The 8,875-nt window shown below is 43.2% G+C and overlaps 1 pseudogene; it reads right to left on the reverse strand.

Annotated features, from left to right (window-relative positions):
- Positions 1-1,256: 1,256 nt before the first annotated feature.
- On the reverse strand, positions 1,257-2,246 carry LOC116892872 (annotated as a pseudogene).
- Between the last annotated feature and the right edge of the window lie 6,629 nt (positions 2,247-8,875).

Here is an 8,875-nt window from a genome sequence, read left to right on the forward strand (position 1 = left end):
TTTTCTAAGGCAAGGCAAGTTAGATTATGTATGAAGCATAGATATTAGCACAAAGGTAATATGAGATCCACTCGTTCTTTCTGAAACAAGGTTTTAATATACAGCCCTGGTTGGCCTAGGACTCACAGAGATCTGCCTGCCTCTGCCTCTGGAGTTCTGGGATTGAAGCCTGTGTCACCACACCTGACTCATGCTCACTTTTGAAAGCGATACATTCCAAGCTGCTCAATAGTGCATTTCATGCCCCATTCGAATACCATTTATTTTACACTAAGCTTAGAAGCACAATTGTGTAATATATTTTTAAAATGCTTCATTTCCATAATATCACAACGTATGCAGTATTTTCTAGATAACTGGTGTTTTTTGTTGTTGTTGTTGTTTTTGTTTTTTGTTTTGTTTTGTTTTTTCTTTTTGCTCAGAAACATAAAAGAAACATTAGAAGATACAAGTATGTTAAGTAATTTTATGAAGGAAAAATTTATAAGGAGAACAAGAGAGAAGATTAAGTGTAGTGATTTAATAAAAAATAAATAAAATCACTCTGAAAAGTTTTTGCTCCTTGGTAATATGCATGTTCCTTTTACAGTGCTAACTGGATAAACACGTGACTACGTAGGAGCTGTTCTTGTAGTTTACTATATAGTTCCCCAGTATATGAATGGGAAATTATTTTCTTACGCTATAAAGGAAAGCAAAACTTGGAGTTCTTTAAAATGGGAGTCATGTAAGAGCTGACTCTTGAGAACAGTGGTTGTTCATTATGTTTATGAGTTGCCTGTGTTGGTGCATATGCACCACGGCCGTCTGTGGAGCTTAGAGGCCAACTGTGGGAGTGAGTTCTCGTTTCACATGACCCACATGGACATGGCCTCATCTACTTTCTTAAGGAGTCAACTCAGTCCACCAGGTTTGGCAGCAAGTCCTTCTGTTGGTCCATAGAGCAGGCTGCTTGATTCTGAAGAGTTAAATTTGTATTTTGGAGGACATAACTAAAACTACCTTTTAACATTTTGCTGTTGGTTTTTTTTTTTTTGGATATACTTTTAATGCCTACAGATTAATATGGCTAAAGAAATGAAAGTCCCGATTTCAACTATGTTTTACATAGAAATAAGCACTTTCTTTTGTTTTAAATGAGAAAAGGGAAATGAAGAAAACCATTCTCTCTAAAGCTTTGATATAGTTTTAAGCAAGGGTGGATCAAGTTAAGTAATATTGGTTAGAAGAGAGAGAGAGAGAAAAGAGACCAAAAGTTATTTCCTTCCTAAGGTCTCAGATAGTTTCATAAGTCTTTTCTTCAGCTCCAGAGGAAATTTCTTGGAGCATTTCTTCCAGACTGGCTTCGTGTTAAACTCCATGAATTTATTCTTGAGTGTTCGTTTGGTATTGTAGGTGGACAGGCAAAGCAGCTCACACACCAGGCCTTGTTGAGGGCAGAGACCACGTCCCCATCTATGACACGGTTGCAATGGAAACAAACATCACCAAATAGCTGATCACAGTGAGTTTCACAATAGGCCAAGCCCTTCCTCTCATAATGGCGATGTCAGAAAGTGGTTTTTCACATTCATCACAAACAAAATACTCCACAGGCCATTGCTTGCCCATGGCATTCACTACTTGCCCTTCTATGGGCCTCTAGCAGGCACCACAGATAGGGGCCCCCATGTTATCATGACTTGGCAGACAGTCTAGCTCTCCTTTCAGTCCCCGAACATCAGCAGTTAGCTCCTTCCCTCGGTTGGCACAGTCGAAGTGGTCTGGGTGGTAAGGGTCGTTCTTGAAGATCAGAGGCTGTTCATCAATGAGGGCATGGCATTTCAGGCAGATGTATTTTCCAAGGCCTTTGGCCTTTTCACAATTATGACATGGGTGACATAGGTGTCTGCCAGCATTCTTGACAAACCCTATGTCTGCCAGACTTCCTGGCAGAGGATGCATTGGAAGCACTCAGGATGCCAGCTGTTGTTCATGGCTGTGATAACCCAGCCAATGATGAATTCACCACACTGGTGGAAGCAGGGAGCGAAGAGCATCGGGAAATCATGCTCACAGTAGTGCCTTCAGACGATCTGTTGGAAGCACTGAGCACATCGGAAGCACCGCCATTCATGGTGCAGTTCACCAGGACTGTTCACGGTCTTCTCGGCAGGTGCAAAGCCACCCTTGCAGCACTCACACATGGCATTGGCCAAGGCATTTGCCATGTTGCTGTTGGTCATTCCGGCTGCCATGCCTAGCATCTTCATGGTTCAGACCCAGTCTGTGCCTCAGTTCCTGCCTTGGTGGCTGCCAAGTTCTAATTTTCAACTTGACACAACCTGGAACCACCTGGAAAGAGCCTCAGTGAGGGGTCCAGGCTGGGTCGGCTGGTGAGCATGTCTGGGAGGCATTGTTTTAATTGATCTTGGATGATTCACAGCTACAACAGGTTGAAGCATTCCCTATGCAGGGCTCCCTGAAGTGCTCTAGTGGAGCACAGTAAGTAAGTGAGCGTGTGTACAATCTTTTTTTTTTTTTTTTTTTTAGGCATACAAAACTGTGAGGAGATGTAATATATCTTTTCTTTTTTTTCCCTCCATCTTTATGAACTTGCATATTTCTTATTTACATTTCAACTGTTATTCCCTTTCCTGGTTTCCGGGCTCTACCCCCTCCCCTTCTATATGGGTGTTCCCCTCTCCATCCTCTCCCCATTACTGCCCTCCCCCCAACAATCACATTCACTGGGGGTTCAGTCTTGGCAGGACCAAGGGCTTCCCCTTACACTGGTGATCTTACTAGGATATTCATTGCTACCTATGCAGTTGGAGCCCAGGGTCAGTCCATGTACAGTCTTTGGGTAGTGGCTTAGTCCCTGGAAGCTCTGGTTGCTTGGCATTGTTGTTCATATGGGGTCTCGAGCCCCTTCAAGCTCTTCGAGTCCTTTCTCTGATTCCTTCAACAGGGGTCCTGTTCTCAGTTCAGTGGTTTGCTGCTGGCATTCACCTATGTATTTGCTGTATTCTGGGTGTGTCTCTCAGGCGAGATCTACATCCGGTTCCTGTCGGCCTGCACTTCTTTGCTTTATCCATCTTATCTAGTTTGGTGGCTGTATAGTGTACATCCGCTTCTTTCTGCTCTTGGATGTGGATGTGGATGTGGATGTGACTGGTCCTCTCAAGCTCTTGCTTGTGCGATTTCCGTGGAATGATAGACTCTAGCCCAGATGCAAGCTAAAACAAATCTTTTCTCCCATGAGTTGTAGCTCCGAGCAAAGCACTGGTCTTCATATCCAAGCTTCCTCATCTATAAGACCTGAGATAGACACACCTAACTGATTTGTTTTATTGTGAAGATCAAAGGAACAAAGAGAATACACACTGAAGAAATATACTTTGAAAAAGGAAAAAAAAAGCACTAAAAGCCAATGGGATCTTTCTATTTAAATTCCTTTTTTTTTTAATTGTATAGAGACTCAACTGGGATATAAGCATTCTGTTAGGAACAAACATTAGATGTGTGTGTGTGTGTGTGTGTGTGTGTGTGTGTGTGTGTGTGTACAGTGAACTAAGTGTTGCCTTTCTCTCAGAAGTACATGCCTCTGTCTTATATCAAGTCCCTTAGAATGTGCTCTTACTTGGATGTGTGACAGTTGTGGATATAATTAGCTGAATTGAGATGAGGCCACACTGCAGTGGTGTGAACCCCACTCCCACAAGACTAGCATCCTTGTAAGGTGATGACCCATGAAGGCAGATATGTGGGAAGAATGTCACGTGAGGATGAGGTAATGCCGCCCTCCCAGCTGGAAAGAGGAGGCAGGGTCTCTGCAGGTCTCATATGGCTCTCAGCCCTCATGGCACTTGTACTCCAGGCTCCCGGCCTCTAGAACTGCAAGAGATTGAGTTTTGGCTGTTTTAGCCACTTTGTTTGTGTCATTTCGATCTAACAGTCCAGGGAAACCCACAGAGGATGGAGTAACAGATACTAATAAATTCAAGTGCTGGTCATAAACCCATCTGTACTGTCAGCAAGAACTCCCAGGGACCCGTCCAAAATGACTCATTTCTCTGACTTTAACCCGTGGCGTGGGGCCTCGGGCAGTAGACTCAGTCACCACTGACTGGGAACCGATGAAGGCAAACAATGAGACATTTACAGAGGGAACTTGGGCGAGTGTGGCAACTGTAAAGGACATCCTCCCGTGGGTGGAAACGGCTAGGAAGCTTGGATTGTTACGCTACTATGGCCATTGGCTAACATGGACACCAATCTCTGTTTGGAAGGATGTTTATTCTCTCAACTTGTACATTTTACATTGAAGTACTATGCATTGAAGGGCAGTGTACAGGATGGCACTCGGTTCCAAATGCAAAATTTTACATTGTTTATTTTTTTTACAACTCGTGTGTGTGTGTGTGTGTGTGTGTGTGTGTGTGTGTATGTGTCTGAAAATGCCATTATGGTGTGTGTGTGTGGTCAGAGAACTTGTCAGTAAGCCCCTTCATTCCATGAGCCATCTTGTTGACCTCCAAACAAAAAACTTAAGGCCCTAATCTAAGCAGAGATTTCCCAACTAATACATGTTAGATCCTCCCCCCCTCCTTCCCCTCTCTCCCTCTCCTCCCCCCTCTCCTCCTTCCCACTCTCTCTCTTTTTATATATCTATATACATATACTTTTTTTTCCTATAGCTGTTGGTCACTTTGAGGCATAAACTTATTTGGGTTCTTAAAAGAGTTTTCAGTGACATCCTCCATGGGTAAGATCTTCAGCATATTCTTGTGTTCCTCTGCAACATAAGAATCTCTTAAAGCCCCCTCTCAGCAGAATTTAAATTACCCCACTTCCATTTACTGCGCTTATCACTAGCAGAACAACAGACTTTTAATGGAAAAACATTACTGCAGAAAGCTACTTCATTTAATCTGTGAAAAGCTAGAACAAGATTTTGCTTTGCCTCTTGAATTCCCCCCTCTCCCTTTTCTCCCTCCTTCCCTCCCTCCTTCCCTCCCTCCCTTGGTTCCTTCTTTCCTCATCTCCACTCTCCCTTTCCTTCTCTTCCCTCCCTCCCTCCCTCCCTCTTTCCCTCCCTCCCTCCCTTCCCTTCTTCCTTCTCTTTCCTCCCTCTCTTATTTCTCTCCTCTTTCTTCTGTGGGGCTGAGAGCTAAAGCTAGGGTCTTGCATGTCAGGCAAATCCTCTGCCCTTAATCTTTATCTCCAGCTTTCCTTGTTGGCTTTTTCTTTGTCTTGGGACATCATCTCACTAAGTTGCCCAGACTGGCCTTGAACTCACTACATAGTCCAGACATATCTCAAACTTACTATGTGACCCTTCTGTTTCAGCCCCCTGAGCAGCTAGGATTGCGAGTCTCTGTCATCAGGCTGAGCTTCAATTTCTTTGACTTCTTGTTAATATTATATAATCTGCTTTGAAACATTTAGTGGGACTTTGTGACTATTCACGGAAGGAAACTACTTTCTTAGTTTTATGCTCTGATACCTAATGTCAGAAAGAAACAGAATATTTAGCCACTTATATTCAAATATATTTTTTTTCTTTTTTTTTTTTTCGGAGCTGGGGACCGAACCCAGGGCCTTGCGCGTGCTAGGCAAGCGCTCTACCACTGAGCTAAATCCCCAACCCCTCAAATATATTTTTTGTTTGTTTGTTTTGTTTTGTTTGTTTTTTGAGGCATGTTTTTTCTGTATAACAGCTCCGGCTGTCCTGGAACTTGATTTGTAGACCAGGCTGGCCTTGAACTCAGAGATCCACCTGCCTCTGCCTCCCCACTGCTGGGATAAAAGGTGAGTCATTACCGCCTGACATATGCAAATATTTATAGTGAGGTAGATGATGGCAGTGGTGGCATATAGCATGGATTTGGTATATATGTAGGTAGATAATATTGAGTCTTGTTATAAGTAGAGTAATACAGACCTCTCAGAAGGGAATCAACTTAAAATACCCTGGCAAACTGAACATTCTTTACTATGCTAAAGCATACAGTAGTTCTATACAAGATGTCACAACTCACCTGAAAGACAGGTGCGTGATGTGTGAAGTTGTGTTTTAAGGAGGAAACCCTGACTCCTTTGAAAAGATTAAAAAAAAAAATCCTAAAAACTGCTTGAAAACGTCAAACCATAGATTTTTAGACTCCTTGTGACTATTCTATTTGGATAGCTCAGACTGGAAACATTGCAACATTTTTATGGATTTCTGGGAGTCTATGCAGTTGCATCAAATTCTTAGACCCAATGGGAGATTCTGTTAAAGTAGAAAATTTATGATCGTGGCAGGAACATTCTATTCATTCACTCAGTGTGCAGGTCATTTTTGACAACTGTGTTCTTTCCATCCACGAGGAGCCTGAGGAATAAAGACTTTACTTTTAGTCCTTGTAGGGTCATAAATCCCCAACCTCTCTCTATATCTTGACCAAAGAGATAAAGAATGGGTCTCCTTAGTGAGCATGGATGTTACTCATCTTCCTGTAAGTGGCAAAGGCTCACTCACAAGCGTCCTAACACTGACCGAGAGCACACAGCATATATGATACTTCCCAGGGAATGTGTTAAGATGTCTCATTGAAATGCAATGGGCAAAATCACCTTGTGATCTCTTTGTAGTCATGTAAATGAACACTACCTCATTTGGGTCAGGTCCTGGGACAGCCACTCTGTCCCAAAGAAGGACCTGAACTTGAACTACCTTGTAAATAAGGGCAGCATTATCCAGGTAGATCTGGGGTTTGCTTTGGAGCACAGCCTCTGACATTATTTTGCACTTGAATTTTCAGCTTGATTAATCAAGCAGGGTGGCTTTGCCTAGGGCCCGGGGACTTGTTGAGCAAGGTTTGAACTGGGCACTCGAGTGCTACGTATGTTTCTTTTGTGAACCAGAGAACATGACAAAGTTCCCGGCAGATCAGTTGTCTGGAGAGTGGAAGCAGACCTCCTGGTTATTCTGAGCTGAGAAGCCACAGAGCTTCCAAGGCTGAGTAAAGGGACTGAGCAGGTGAGACTGTGGACTCCCTGGTGAGTGACTTCAAGTCTCAGTTCTTGATCTTGGTGTTAGCAGAGTCCTAGATGTGGGGCGTGTTCATTTTCTACTGTGCTTGCAATCGATCTATATGCTGTACACAGGAGAGCCTCCTCTTTTGGGCTGACTTATAACAATGTGTGTCTCCATTTTCTTTTCTTCTCCCTCCCTCCCTTCCTCCCTTCTTCCTTTCTCTTTCTATATGTGTGGTATTCCTATGTCTATGCATGTACACACACACACACACACACACACACACTCACACACACACACACACATGCGTGGGTAAGAGGTCTCTGAGTGAACAAATACAGTGCTGTTGTTGCAGTCATTACTTTTTTACCTTAACAGAATCTCCCACTATGTCTAAGAAATTGATTCAACTGAATATGTTCTCAGCAGTTTATAAGACTGTTACTACATTCCAGGGTCGAAGCTATCCATGCCAGTGGATGGCTGTCCTCGGGCAGTGAGCTGTCCTAGACAATTTCTGGAACTTTTGGGTGCAGTGAGAGCTGCTGAGGTGAAGCCTAGAGGAAAGGTAAACAATGGAGTCTAAGTGGCCTCTCAACGCAGTGGGACTGTATAGATTGGCACGTGCCCAGAGATGGACACATTCAATACTCTGTTATTTTTAAGGTTGGTGGCTACTTAGTATCACCATGGGAAGCTTTGTATCCATTACCTGATTTCTTGATCAAAAAGCACTAGGCATCAGTATTGTTACTTAGTTTGCTGCCTTTCTCTCACAAAGAAACAGGGTCAGAAGCAGAGAATCTGGGTAAGATCTGGGAGAAAGAGTAAGATGAGGATTCCAGCGCTAATATTTTGACTCTGGAGTCAGAATTGGAAGCGAGGTCTGTTTGACCTGAGAGCTCTGTAGTGTATATGAGTTGGCTTGCTTGAATGCCTGATCCATGACTTTACTTCAGTCTACTCTGACAAGAATTAGGCAATGGTAGTAGTATAGCTTTGGGAGCCCAGGCTCCCATGTATTTCCTGAAGAAAGGACTGATAAATTCTGGATTTCTATAGATGGAACTTTTTCATGTTCTGCCTAATTCTTTCCAGGATGTATTCTAGAACTGCCTCAAGATCAGACAGTCAAGACACTGTAGGAGAATATATACATACATGCACACACAGGCACACACATATGCACATACATCTACAAGCATGCACACATACATGCATAAGCATGCACACACTCATATGCCTGTGCACATGTACATGCACATATAAGTATGCACACACATAGATGCATCATAAGCATGCACACATATACTTTTGAGGAAGTTCAGCTTATGCATGCTAAGACAGTATGCAGTGACTGAACTACACTGTCAGTCCTAGGCCCTGTACAAATTTGGTGGCAGCTCCTCCTGACCCTATGGTATACCCATGGAACACCAAACTTCCTTGCCTCATCTCCCTGACTCCCTTAAGCCTCTGTTACAGAATGACAAGTTCTCTCAGGCCCATAGGCCATTCGTGTTGGCTTTGCACTCCGTGGCTATTCTTAGGGATCTGTGTGTGATGTGGTGGGGAGAGCATTCTCATTAGCATAGGAGATGTGCTAATAGGAACAGAGTCTTTATAGAACATTCCTGTCCTCCGTTCAGCTTGACAAAGGAGAGGCTTTCAAAGATTTTCAAGACATTTTAATCAAGAGCCTTTGAACCACACAATCACAATAAATGACCAATATTGGCCTCTTGACATATCAGAGCTTAAATGGCCAGGTAACTGTTTGTCCTTCAGAGGCCTTCCAAGGAAGGCTACGATTTTCAAATAATCAAAAAATGGTCAACAGCTCTGATGCTGCTTAAAGAAATAAGAAAATGC

This window comes from Rattus rattus, chromosome 2 (genome assembly GCF_011064425.1).
Source record: "Rattus rattus isolate New Zealand chromosome 2, Rrattus_CSIRO_v1, whole genome shotgun sequence".
Taxonomy (NCBI): Eukaryota; Metazoa; Chordata; class Mammalia; order Rodentia; family Muridae; genus Rattus; species Rattus rattus.